This window comes from Atractosteus spatula, chromosome 20 (genome assembly GCF_055471065.1).
Source record: "Atractosteus spatula isolate fAtrSpa1 chromosome 20, fAtrSpa1.hap1, whole genome shotgun sequence".
Lineage (NCBI taxonomy): Eukaryota > Metazoa > Chordata > Actinopteri > Semionotiformes > Lepisosteidae > Atractosteus > Atractosteus spatula.
In genome coordinates this window covers 10,792,429-10,804,654 of record NC_142725.1, presented here as the reverse complement: position 1 = coordinate 10,804,654, position 12,226 = coordinate 10,792,429, and the positions used below count along the sequence as shown (strand labels likewise).

At 37.5% G+C, this 12,226-nt stretch overlaps 1 protein-coding gene across 1 annotated transcript in view; it reads left to right on the top strand.

Moving 5' to 3' along the window:
- Window positions 1–4,283: 4,283 nt before the first annotated feature.
- The window catches only part of alpl (alkaline phosphatase, biomineralization associated), a 28,078-nt gene continuing 20,135 nt past the window's right edge, over window positions 4,284–12,226 (top strand). Inside the window, exon 1 of the mRNA XM_088938087.1 lies at window positions 4,284–4,500. The gene's annotated coding sequence lies outside the window, so the exon portion shown is untranslated. The remainder of the gene's footprint in view (window positions 4,501–12,226) is intronic.

The window sequence follows — 12,226 nt, the reverse complement described above, 5'->3', positions numbered from 1 at the left end:
AGATGAACACATTTCATGATCACATTCATTACTACACACAAAATTACAGGTTTCAACTGAGTACATTGCTATTGGAAGGAAACCTGCTCACAATGCGTGTATACATAATTATAAGATACATCTGTGCCCAGATGCTTAAGGCTACATTATGTATGTACAGCAACAGGCTAAAATAATAACAATAACAGTTTATTTTTTTAAGTTTTACTAGTGTAAAAAATGTTTTTTATTATTATTTGCTTACGAGACACACTTACCCATTGTACTGTTAATTGAACAGCGGTAGCAAAGGGTGTTATTTATTATTCCTTCTAATCCATGTTTGGTCCCATGATAGGTAAATAGTTTCATATACTGTATTTATTTGAAAAAAACAACATATAGTCCTTTCTCAAAATAAACAAAAACTGTTATCACTTTGTTGGCATTTTACTGAAAGTGTGTCTTGGGGAAATGTCTTTTATCAATCACAGCTACACCCTTTCAGCAATGTGCCCCTGCTTTTTGGCTTCCTGTCAGTTATAATCTCCTGGACACTTACACTGGCTGCCATCTTTTTCTTTGCTCTGTCAAATTGATCCTATAGCAGTTCAACGGCATAAAGGACAGACCACTGGCAATTGAAAAGATGACTGCTTTTTTTTCCAGGCTTAGGCAATTTCAGGAACATCCAGCAGTGTTGTTAGGATTATTATGCAGAGAAACAAGCCCTTCACCATTCTTCCAGAGTCATTGCATCCTTGAAAATTAAATGTTATGGTGTTTTTACTGTACCTTCCATTTATGTACCAGCTAATTACAAAGCTTCCCTTATCATATTCCATATAGTGTACTCTAGACAGTTTTACACACATACAGTACTGTAGCTTTCTCTTGGAACTGAACTGTTCTTATAAGAAATGCTTAACTAACACGCCTATTACATAAATCTTTTCACCACTGCTATTTTAATTAATCTATTCCTAATGCTTTTTCTATTGCATTCTCCATCTTAGCAAAAGTTTTTGAGTTGTCAGCACACCTCATCATTTTCTGAAAGGTGTGAGTTCCCTGCATCCTTTGATCTGGAGAAAATTGATTTGACTGGGTTAGAAGCAAGTTTAGTAGCCAGTAGCAGGATTGGAAACAGTTAACACTTGGATACTTGAGTAATTGAATTTTTTTTTGGGTTCATTGCGTGCTACACAGTTCAAACTATCCACACACAGAATACCCCCTCTTCTTCCACAAAACCATAGTAACTTACCTCACTGTCTTGTGTACTGCCTGCAATACAGTTGACCACCTCAGGCACACCTGTTTTTTTTTTTCCTGCCAAGCCCTCAATTCCACAATCAAACCCTTCACTGACTTAATAGATTTATTTAAACTGTTCCCAGCTCTTAAACATGTTGGAACTCTAACTGTTGCAACAAAATGCAAACATTCAATTGAAGCAATGTCTTAGATCAAGTAAGGCAGTTATCTAATGAAGGTGGGACAAAATAAAAACAAGCAGGACCAGGACTGAAATTAGAAGTGTACAATACATTGTTGTATTATTATTTAAACAAAATTACTGAGCTGTATTTATTTTGAGATGGGTTTTTAAACAGGTTAACATATGTTTACGTGCTGGAGTAGCTATATCGGAAATAATGCTATTATTGCAGACGTTTTGGGCACAATGACCTGTATTCAGAAGGATTTCATGCAAAAGCGTGACACCTTTAAAATCATTATTATAAAAAATGAAAGGTGGAATTAGATTCTCGCGCATGTGGTTTAATGTACGAAGGCCATACATGTGTAAATTATTCTTAATCTAAAGAACATTTAAAGAATTTTAGGCGGAACTGTGTACAGTTGGGGTGAAAACACTGGGGTGAAAAATGCAAATTTTACACCTGGCTCTTTACACTGCTTTAACGCAACGGATATTTAAATTGAAAAAAAAAAAGTCGACTGCGTTTCCCATCGCTCATTGGGCAGTGTTATTGTGTACAATCACTATCTATTCCAGAAGAAATTACTCCTGAAGAGACATCCTTATAATACAATTCCAGGAAATGGCACCAGGAAATATGTCAGCGAGTGTTTCACCATAAGTCTTTTGCAACTGGCAAAAAATGTGATGATTCACTGTTGATCACCCAGCAATCCAGCAATCCAGCAATCGGCTTTGAAGGAGCCGTCAGACGTTATTTATTGCTAGAATATTTTATTTCATATTAGAACACAAACATGCAAAAGGAAAAATATGGACAAGAACAAGAAAATAAAGATCACATTAAAATACCGCTCCACGTGTATGTGTATTTTATATCAAACCTAATATTTACGTATCAATATTTACGTATCTAGATGCTTTTGTACAAGTTATTTCTTCACCTTTAACAATTTCTGCACACAATGTATAGTGAATGGAATACTTTACAAATATTTTTTTTCTGTACAACCTCATACATTTTTAAACGAACCTATATTCGTTTTAACATTCTAAGGATAACAATTAGAATTATGAAATATAAAACAATAGTTTCAATACCAAATGAAAAATGTTCTTTTTTCAATGTTTTTTTTCCCCTGCGTTGACAATAATATTAGCCTTTAGCTGCGTCTCACATGATATCTAGCGGACGGAAGCTGAACTGCAGATGAAACAAAAATCTCTCTCTGGCAAGGAATGGACTGTAGTTTAGCACCGGTGCTTTATTTATGCTCGACCTCAAGGTATAATCTGATTGATGCGAACTTCTCAGACACAAAGCACATTAACACACATCTAATCTTAGAAGCACTGTATATCGCAACTTTGTAATTGGATACTCACGGTCGATTTCTTTGTCAGGTTTAAAACGTGACGTTTTAGTGCTGAGGATATTACAGTGCAAATCCCAAATAAGTGAGTCACTTCAGGTTTCAAATATGACAAGTTAGAACAACCTTCAAAACATGGTTCTAATAAATACTACTTCTATGAATAGAAGACTACTTCTATGATACTTGTAACGCATCGTTGTTTGACAATTTTGAAATAATCCTGTTTGGTCACTTCGAATAGTTTTACCGTGTTGACTCCAACACACAATCATTATTACAGGCTATTATAGGCATATCGCATTATCACAGGCTCTTCTTTTATCAGTAATTGCTCACTGTAAGTTAAATTATCAGTTTGAACTTTTCCTTTACTAAACGTAGTATGAATGTAGTATAAATTCAATTTTCCCATTCATGTCAATTTATAAATGTTGCTTTGTTTTCTTAAGTAACAAATCAATATATTCATAGACTTTTAAGCGAAAGGGATCACAGTCTTGCTGAAGATATCTGTACATGTCTGGCCAAGAGTTCCATTTTTGCAGAGTGTCATGAAGTAGTGTCATTTAGTTAGATTGCCTTACAGAATCACCATGACTGGGTTTCCAGATGTCTACCCAGGGAGCTCTCTCCTGGTCCATAATGTAGCATGTTTTCTGAGAAAAGGTCTGTTCAGACTTCCTGAGCTCTGTTTTTTTGCTAACTCCAGCTGGATCGTGTTTGTACAAAAACATGTTTCTTTTGTCCCCCTTACATACATGTACAGCAGCATTAATTGATCACAAGTTTGACCTCTGAAAAGAAGCCGGCACACAACCAATAACCTAGACAAGGAAAATAAAAGCTGAAAACTCTTCCTCCAAAATAAGATTTATTTTTAAAATACAGTCGCTATTCACAGAGGGAGTGTTTGAGAAGATCGTAATAATAAAAAAATAATAAAGTAGCATTTACGTTACATCCTGGTGCAGAACATGCATCACACATGTCTTGCTTGTGGCCAGACACTATTAACCTTTGACTTTCTCAGTGGACTCCCGGATGAGGCAAATGTCAGAACGATGTATTTTACCAATGCGATGTCTAATAAAATGTCAGTGTGTATACTACAAAAGATGGTGACTTTCCTTATAATACCTTTGTGAACTTGTCACAGTTCTAGATGATAACGTTCTCTTGATACTCAGCATGCATATATACTGCATATACTAATCAGACATGAGGCGTTAGACGTTTAGTCACAATGTTTTCATAAATTATGCTTTTTGTGTGAGTGGAGTTTGATTTTAACAATTAAAAGCACACATAACTACCAGGAATATCTTTGTGCAAACGAGCAATGGTGCTGGTATCTCTTTGGAATACTAAAGTCGGGGGCAAATTTCGTTGCCTGCGTTGCCTTCGCCGCCAGCTCGCATCTTTGACTCTGAGTGGCTCAAGTCGCCAGGAGGAGCTCTCGATCCAGTGAGGTGGTGGCCTGCGGTTCCTTCGCACTCACAGCGGGAATCCTTGATCTTTCTCCAGTGCTCGGCTGCCTCTATAAAAGCATTGACATTGTAGTGATTGAGGCTCAGACAGATGCAGTTGCGAGTGTCCAACGACCGCCAGTTTCTCTTTTGTGGAGTGCGCTGCTGCTGGGTTTTTTTTCTGTGCAACGGAGAAAGGCAAACTTTTTTTGAGCGAAAACGGAATTCACAAGTAAGTTTTTTAAATTCTTGTTGGAAATAATCTTTTTGCATTTCGAAAATGTTCTTAAGTGTTCTTTTTACATGTATGAAGGTGCCATCGATGAGGGAGCGCATGTGCTTCTGGAATGGAAGGTCAATGAAAATAAGTGCTTTTAAAACACATGACTAGGGGATTCAAATTTGAAAAATCCCGGAACCGTAGCGTAGTTCATTAATGAAGTTCATATGTGAATTTATTACATTGGTTTGCTCAGTGTAATTTATGCAGACATGGGTCGCACTGCCAAACCTGCATTAAGTTTTTACACTTTGTAAGTACTGGAATTATTTATTGCCATTTATTTTAAAATAAAAAAAAAACCTTTCTAAGTGTTAGCAAACCAAAAGTTTTAAATCCGTTAACATTTGCAGCAGCATAAACCTTTTTTTAACTGTAAGTTTGGATTTTGAAGAAGTACATCTGATAAAAACACACGCAAAAGTTCTTCATTACTTTGGTCATAAACCTACACATCTTTTTATGGAATTTGTTTTAAAGCTGTAGAGTCTATTGCATTTAGTTAAGCACCTACCTGCGAGATCTTGAGATACCTGCGTCTTGAGAGATGTCCAAAAAGATATTCTGTGGCAACTAGGGGTTCACTTATAAAGTAATTACATTTTTGCTCGGGGATATTACGTTAAGAAACAGTAGTATACCCTACGACAGGATATCACCCATCTTGGCCTTAGAATCGCTAAGCTTTGTAGTTAATTGACTCTTGGGACCTCTTTCTGTAATTAGCGAAACATTTCCAGGATAGATGTTAAAAATTCATTACAAAGCTCCGTTTATAGATTTGCCCTACTTTTCCTTCAGCATCCTTTTGAGTTTTTCCTGTGCTTCCATCGCGGTGCAGGCTCGAGGGGGGTGGGTGGGGGGGTGTAACAACTTTTAACTTAATGAGATGCAGTGGTAATCATTACAACATTTACTGGTTACTAAAAGTCGCGTCATTAGGAACGTAATAATAAAGACTTCACTATGCCGATGCTACGTTTTACAAGGAGACTATTTTCTACCAAAACTACCACCGAAAAAACACGTAGTACATGACACAGATTAGAGTATAGCTCAGGCACCGGTAAACCCATTATCCAAATAAAGTGACTCCTGGAATGCGACTGCTGAATGTAATTGGTGTTTGTCATTTAAGGTTTATTACATCAGACAAAACTTGTATTTCTTAGAAGCTGTAAATAGGTGTGTGTTGAGACTTACAGCACTACAGTACATTAACAGATCCGTTTGACATTAACAGTTACAATTCAATGTACAGCTGATCCCCAGAGCGATTTCTGGCATACAGAGACAGACACAGTCAAAAAGCTTCCCACATCTTTTTTAAAAACAGAAGCATTTGCCCATGACAATATGCTATTCTCATTGTGCATATAATGAGAGTCTTCAAGTGGCCTTTTCTTCTTCGTAACCTTTCTTTATGTGCTGCATGAAATAACTAGGTGCCTAAAACGTTTAAATAATGTGGAATAGATTTATTACCTCTAGGTCTGTCTCAGGTAGTAATCGGATTCTAGTTCTAATGATCTCTCTGGTCCTCGCTGGGTAAGTGAACACATTTACTGAGTGGCATCCTCAAATTGCTGTAGTGGTTTGACACCTTCGTATATCAGTCACCCATCACCACATGATCTGTCAAATCCATTTTGCCGTCTTTTCATGATCAGACATGAATTTCTGTCTTGTGTGCTCAATAATGCTATCTGCAGTCTTGATTTTTTTAATGATGCCCATGGAACGAGTTTCCACTAGGTGTGAAAATTTAATGAACCAACATTTATAAAGGACCTACTATCAAAGGGTCTTTAATCACCTCAGACCTTTCCGGCAACTTCTCTCAATTGCTGAATGGCAGGTGTGCTACAGCTTGATCCACTTTTTTCTTTTCGGGAGGCTCACATTGTTCTGAGCTGCAAATGGGTGAAAACATTTTCTTCTTAGCTGTACAACACCCTGGCAGATAAGAACCCGAGGCATCTGAGCTATATGACTTCTGACCCGTGGAAACAGAGTTCTGGCTGGCAAATCTGACAAATAGTTTGAAGTGTGCCTTAGTGGCTGGCATCGAATGAATAATGTTCTCCTATGCTTTTTTTCAGTTAAGGCTCAGTTACAAAAGGCAGCAATTATATGTATTGTTGTTTGCAGTACTGTTCTATTAAAAGAAACATTACTCTTGAGGTGTATGCAATCAGATATTTCCCAAAACAGCCAGGTTGGAAACTGCTCAATAAAGATGTAACAGCCAATATCACTTAAAAGGATCAAACTTGTAACAACCTGTTATGCCTTTACATACTGTAAGTGATATCATACAGCTTAGTTAAACAAGGCAGCTGAGCCTATCTTGGACTGTCTCCCTGTCATTCATAAAACAAAACGCATGAATTCTAAAGAGAAGAGTGGGCAAATAGCATGGGAGAAACAGTAAAACCTACTAGCCCACTGGACAAAAGAAATAGATGTGTTTTTTGAATGCTGACAGCACAAAAGAAAAACCACAAGGAACAAGATTAATTTGGTTATTCTGGAGTTTTGGTTGGATGTCAAGATTCCAAGGTTCAAGGGTCAAGGTGAACCAAGGTTCGGCTCCTTGACGTCTTTAAAAACATTGAGGCTGCTTCAGGTTTAGTCCAGACAAGGACATGTAAGCAGTTGTTTCTGATTACTTTCCACACCATTCTAGCACAGATATTCTGGTGAGGAATTTGATGACAGGAGTTAATGGAGCAGAAAACAACTTAGTGCTGAGCTCGACTTCACCTCCAGTGAGACAGTGACATCACTCCGCAGAGTGTTCCCGGTGACTCTCAGATGACAAGGTTTTAGAGAAGATTAGTCTCAGCGTGAAGCTGTTTATCATTTGTTCATAAAAGTGCCACCTTACAGTGTAAGCTTACTAATTCATTCCTGCTTCAAGATGGAGAATGACACCCTGGGTTTAATTTCTTTTTCAGTATACTCTTTTCAGAATATTGCCCCATTTTGCAAGGTCTTAGAATGAGAATGAAATAACTAAGTTTTTTTCCAGATTAGGAATACACACTTCAGTATCACCAGTACATGACCAGTGGCCTAATAATAGAGATCGGTATTGTGACTCAAGTATAAAACGAATCTTAGATTATGTTTTAATCATCATCATGTTGACATTAGTGCCTTTTTGGATTTCAAATGACGCTACCTTAAAAAAACATATTAATGATAACCTTTATTTTATTATTGGGACTTTAACAGAGGATGAAATGATTTATTCTTTGGCAGGATTAATCACTGCATTTGTGTTTATAAGAACTAAAATGAATGATTTTAGGCTAAATTGGAAGGCTTATAGGTTAATATACATATGTATTGGGGAAAAAAACATTTTCATGTAAAATTATCTTCCCAATTAATAGACAATTGTGTGACTATGGGGCTTTAGTAATTTGGATATAAATCAAAAAGAGCTTTAAATAATGATTGTATTATACATGTAGAAAATTATTTTGTCACTGAACTTGGCTGCAGTTCAGGTAACCTCAGTGGGTTCAGCTACATTGTGCACCACCCTAACAGAAACTCAAACAAAACTTTATATGAAAACTAAGGGAGGAGTTATTCAAATTGTTCTATGCAACTGGTCACAAGTCTTCTAGCACAGCAGAGCCCACAAAGATAACAACAAATGTCTTCCATTGCATTATCAGTGCCATTCATTTCTGGCTGGTGACTTGAGCTTCTGCTTCTTACACATGCTTTACAAATGAAGCCAAAAAGCAACGATACACAATCACTGTTTAATCCTATGCTAGTCAATACATTTTTTTTCTTCAGAAGAAGGAATTAAGTAGCCCACCCTTGGTTTATGTCTTCCTGCAATGCCTTGCAGCTCATAAAACCTGGAAAAGGAGTCTTAAGATCCTAACCTCCGAGACCTTGTCAATTCATATCCTTCAGCTGATTTCTAAGACATGACTTTAGGCATCACTCAGTTTCAGGGTGTGTTTCCTCCTCATTTAAAGCCTTTAAATCCCTTTTTGATATCTGTGAATTACCTCTGCTGCTATCTCCTCCTGTTCTGCCTTTCTTTTTTTGCTCTGCACTTTCCCTTTTCTTCTTAAATGCACCCACATTACAAGCTCTGGCCTACTTACTTCCTGAGATTTTCTGCAATCAAAGTAGTTTCAATTAAAGCAGATCTCAAGACGTCGACTTCTGTTGCCTGGCAACAGCTAGCCCAGAACTGAACGCTAGGACAAAATAACACACTGTTTTCTAGAATTTTGAAAATAATCAGGGGTACAGTTTTAGGTGCAGACCAATATTTTCTTTTTTTCTTTTAAAGCACAGAGCAGGAATTTTTCAGTTTAAAAAAAGATTCTTTACACCAATGGGCATTGTGTTTTGCAATCACACCAGTTTCAGGGTTTATTCAAGTACCTGACAGGTTCACAAATACGTTTTCTAAGCCTTTCAATTTCAAAAAACATAACTTCCACTTTTTTTAGAGGGATACTTTTTTTTTACCTAATTAGAATAAAACTTGCTTAATTACAAAATGTGTGCCTTGAATGTCAGCTTCACCCATCTTCTAATAGGCCTGTTAGATGTCCTGGCTGGCAGTACTTACTGGGTTGCATGTTTTGAACTAGTTTGGTTAAACCGATGTTTGGAAGGAATTTGCATTGTGGATTGCTTGTTTCTAAGTTTGGCTACAAAACTTCCTAAATAATGATTTAGTTCTTATTGGGTCCCCTTCGCACACAGGTCACTTCCTTGATCTTTTTCCCTTGATCTTGCTGTGTGCTGTCCAGAGGCTGATAACTAAGGAGAGACAGGTTGTGACACTGGGAAAGCAGTCCATGCAAAATTAAGTGCTGCACTGAAAATGTGCTGAAATGTACACTAGATGGTTCTTTGCTGAACCTTACCTAGTTAAAAATCAACAAAGGCAGAAGAACAAAATAATTGTTCCTACTCAGGCTGCTGTATGCGTTTAGCATTGCAGACTGGACCTTGACCAGCTTGGCTGTTCCTTTCTGTGAGCTTTCTGGCTGGCAGTCCAACAATGTAATCTAAAAAATGTCAGAAAATACAAGTGAGCACACAGTCACATTGGTGACTCTATCTGTGTAAGAGCTGCTGGATTTTAAAACAAAACTGATTGATTTAAAAATACCTTTACTTCTAAAAATTACATTGAATATTTTAAAATAAAATTTCTCATGAGTCTCGGGACACTCATTTGGTTCTCTGTAATCAGTAGAAACATTATTGGTAGTCTATTCATTACAGAAAACTCTCATTTGACATCTGCAGACACTTCACATTCTGATTCACAATGCTGCTGAGCCTCCTAGCAGACTATACTGGCGATAAAAGTTCAATATTTCTAGCTTGTTATTATATCCAAGTCTTCATACTGTAGATTCATGAGTTCCTTAATTGTGTGCCTGGGGAGGAGATGGGCAGTGATTTCTCTTTCACTGTTTCAGCAGTATGCCACCACATCACTTGTTTACTTATGATTGGTTAGAAAAGAGCTAAACAAAGTCAGATTATCACTTGAGCTCACCCTTGATTGGTTAGAAGGAGAACTAAAACTCAAATTCCTTTAAAAAACAACAAAGCTTTAAAATCACAAGGAGAAGCAGCAGGAACACATTACAAAGCCTGTAGTCCACCACCCCCCCATGTGGCACTGTGTCCACTGGCATTTGAGGTCTCTATGAACATCTTCCCAGGGGTACAAACAGTGCATACCAGTGCTTACATTTCATCCTTCCTTACAATTAACTTTCATTAACTTGAATTTAGGAGATGGTCATGCAGATCTCTATCCAATTCACACAGCAATGTAAACCTTCTTTAAATAAAGTACAATATAACACCCTCCCTACCTACCACGAAACTGACCACTGGATGGGACTACCTGGTCATACAGAGCTCATGGCACTTTCATAAAGTGAATTTTCACAAAATTAAACTGGTGAAGTAGTTTTTCACTTTTCCATCAGATCGTATGTGGAGTTGAACTGGCACAGAAAGGCTGCTGCCCTTCAGAGCTGGATGAACAGAATCTCTTGTGCTTTGGGATCCTATGGGATAAACAGTGGTGTATGAAAAAGAAAAATCAGTTAATTCCCTCTTGAGACTTGAAATGCAGTACCTGGATATAACAGGTCATACACAGCGAATGAATGACTAGAGCTTTTGACTTGTAATTGATCAAGATAGCATACTAAACCACACCAAAAAACAGTAATGGTTTTCTAAACAAACATTTAAACAAAAGTAACAGCTTCCGATGGAAAACATTTAAATAGCCATTTAAAGAGCTTTGATTCTACTTTGATAAATGCTTTTGGAGTTTGTCTTGCCATGACTAAATAAATGAAGTGCTGCAGAAGCAGTTTACATGAAGTTCCTTTTTAGTTGTTTACTTTATATAATTATGCATTATGTCTTCATTATTATCTGTGAGTTCTCACTCTTTCATTATTAAATAGCTAGTGTGACAAAAAAAATTAACTTGCTGCGAGAGATGTTAGTGACAGATTTAGCATCACACAATGGTCTGAAGCCCATCAGCTTGAACTTACTAACATCAAACAGTGAATGAACAGTGAATCTCACTGTTGATTTGCTGTGAAAAGATCATTTTATTGCTTTTCACTCCTATTATTCATTGAACGGCATGTAGTATACCTGCGCACTGTCACCCCATTTTACCTTCATGTCCTGCTTTGTATACCACAGGCATGGTACAGTATATGGAAAATACTTCGATAATCAACACTGATTCTGTCGGTCTGGAGGTTCTGATGAGCCTGATGGCAATCGTCAACAGTGGACTGAATCATCAATAAATACAAGATGATGTTTCATGTACATAGTAATCACATATTGTGAGTTTGGAAAAAAGAAACACACAAAGAGATGCATTTTTAGCTCAGTCTATTTTTAGAACACCGCCTTAGCTCAAATGGCAATTTTGTGTTGCTGCCATAACAATAGTCCAGTATGAAACGTTAGAAAAAGAGTACACACAAGAAGGAATGCAACAATTATACTGGCAAGCAACGGACACAAGGCAGGGTCCACCCTGGGTGAGAGCCAATTCTTCTCAGGACACACACAGGTGCAAAAACACACATACACTCACATCAGGGCTCATTTTGCCAGAAACCAGTTAGCCAACCAGTATATCAAAAACCCATGCTTAGTGCACACACAAATGGTACTGTCAAGGGAATACACTTCTTTGGAGAGTGACAATTTACATAAGAAGACTCTACACTGATAGCAGGCCTGCCTCCTTCTCGCTTGATCTTGTCAGCAGCTAATCAAAACTGAGCCTGGTCAGTTCCATCTAGCCAGATGGGAGCCCTACAGAGAAATCCAGGTTGTTGCTGGTGGTGGACCACAACCAAAAGGTTGTACTCTGCCCCCTAAACCAGAAAATCCAAAACAATGACCTAACATGGTAATAGGGGAAACGGTGCTGTAGGAAATACCATCCTTCTGATGGTCCTGAGTTCTTGATGGCAACATGGGATCTTTAGTTAAAGATCTCATGTACCGTTGTTATGAGTAGGTTAACATCGGTGTACTGGCATAATTTTACTCTGGGCTTGCACAATCTGGCCTACCTAAAAACCTCCCCTTAGTTCTATAGATGATCAAATTTCTC